The sequence below is a fragment of the Abrus precatorius genome, unplaced genomic scaffold (assembly GCF_003935025.1).
Source record: "Abrus precatorius isolate BTA unplaced genomic scaffold, Abrus_2018 Scaffold0, whole genome shotgun sequence".
Classification (NCBI taxonomy): Eukaryota; Viridiplantae; Streptophyta; class Magnoliopsida; order Fabales; family Fabaceae; genus Abrus; species Abrus precatorius.
Genome location: NW_020874290.1, coordinates 2,002,696 through 2,005,195, shown reverse-complemented (window position 1 = coordinate 2,005,195; position 2,500 = coordinate 2,002,696).

Genomic DNA, 2,500 nt, shown 5'->3' with positions numbered 1-2,500 from the left:
TGTTTGTAGTGTTTTTGTAAGCGTTTACAAAGATAAGAATGATATGTTTGTTGTGTAGATGGTAATGGTTGGGTGACGTGCCAGTTGCTTGTGTTTTTTTGAGTAGAACACCCTCTCTTGATGATTCAGACACTACATTGACTTGATTTTAAGGTTCTTGTATATTTGTATGGAAGTTTGCCTTTTGAAGCCCTTTCATACTATACTCATTTACAAATTCCTTGCCTGGGGCTTATATATTACATATGAATGATTGAATAATGTTTCCAACATATTACACCCATATTGTGAAGTTTTTCACTACTTTTAATCTAATTAATGTTAATGAACCGATAACTAATTTGAGTACAGTTCCATGGATGTGTTGACCTTAATAGATTTTTATTCTCTATTAATAAGCATAACCGCACATTATAAAAATATCTCCATAGAGGTCCACTAGCTTGAAGGGAATTTAAAATCTATTTCTTCTATCGTTTCTTTTTCTTATTTCATCCTTGTATATGTTGAACAGTCAATTCTAATATATTCAAGCTAACAAAAAGCCCCAAGTTTTTTCCATCTTGGGGATCCCACTCTAATTACATTCCAATCTTTACCTCCCATGTTCTCATTAGTCCACATATCTGCTTCCCTGAAAATAATACCCTATTTGTTAAACAGAGAAAAACTAGAGCAATTAAATACGGGTAACCCCACAACCTGATCTAATAGGTTGAACTAGCAACTTTGAGAAACCTGTAATAATTTCTAGAAAGAAGAAAAAGACAGTTGTTTTGTAAACATTCATTATTTCTATTCATACTATCCATTTCATGTATTGATTTCACGACAATAAACGATATATCATATATTTAAAAAATACAATTATTGCTTTACCAATAATCTTGCATAGAATCTGTTCTCCTACGAATCTAAGATAAATGCACTAAATGAGCTTACTGATAGATAATTGTAATTCCACAAAAAGAGTTCGCATTAATTCCCGAATATATGCATACTTACTTCTCTTTCATTCAATTTAAGTTTTAACAATAATGCTTATTGTTATCAGCAGTTTGTACTCCCCACCTACAGTATCGTTTATTTTTATTAGTCAAGAGCTACGTCGGTTAAAAACTTGCTTTTTCTCTCTATATTATCCGAATTCAGTAGTCTAATCCACATTGTTCCTTTTTCTGGTAAAAATTAATCACAAATCTATTGCGGTTCTCCCCTTTATTGCTAATTCTAGTTCTGATATATATTATGTTTTTATGCTTTTATAGAAGCATTGTATGGAAGCCATAAAAGAAATGTGGAAAACCTTCCAGAAAAAAGATTGAAGATTTCATATATAATAAAACTATCGTAAAGATGCTTAAATTGTGCCCTAAAAGATAATTTTACACCATTATCGAGTAATCATATTTTTTTGAAACAATCTCTATTATCTATTACATATTCATAGTATTTATATCATGCCTTTTTGACGAATTATTCATATAATCTCTAGTATTTTTTCAATTGACTCTATTTATATATTTATCAAATATATATATATATATCTATATATATCTATATATCAACGAATAACGATTATATCTGATACAATATATTGCTCTTAAAGTTGAATTATATATTATATCTAATATATATATATATATCTATATATACTAGGTAATAGAAAATAGAATGATCTATATTTATTACTTAGTGTCTTTATGGAGATTAATAGATATACATGCCCTACTCTGACTTTCGCAATCCGTAAGATGCTCTATCACTGTTCTAAAGCAGCGGTTCTATCAATTCACCATAGCGTGTCTTACTCGAAAACATAAACATAACCGGAATTATGTTCAATTGTACACACGACTACTTATATATCTAATATATCATATATTATAGTGAAATAATATATATATCTATCTAATTAAAAGTATATCTATTATATATTATCAATTAGAATTTTCGAAATTCTGCCTTATATCTATATAGTAGACTTGTACTCTAATTCCTTCATATTATCTCTCCTTATTTCTTAAATTTCACATTTACATTGATTTATTCGTTATCTAAACATATACACTTTATATAATTATTAGTAAATATAATATATATATATATATATAAAATTAGTAGTAAACATAACTTCAAAAATACTCGCGTATATCTATCAAAATGACTCGACACTATCATTCATATATCGTATTGTTTTTATATAGTCTAATTATAGTGTACCTTTTTTAACACTATCGCGATAAGAATTTGATTATGTAGATTACTAAATTATCATCGTAATAACGAATTTAATGTATCTCTCAAATAATTAGAATATTTTAATCAAATCAAAGATTACTATATATTATATTATATTTCAGATGTATTCTGTACGTTCTGCTTATTGCTACATATACACCACATTTGAATATTCCCCGTAAAAATATATCTAATGAAAAAAGCTTTTTAAATTTGTCCAAATCTCCCTCTTTTTTTCTCCAAAAAAATTTCATTATCA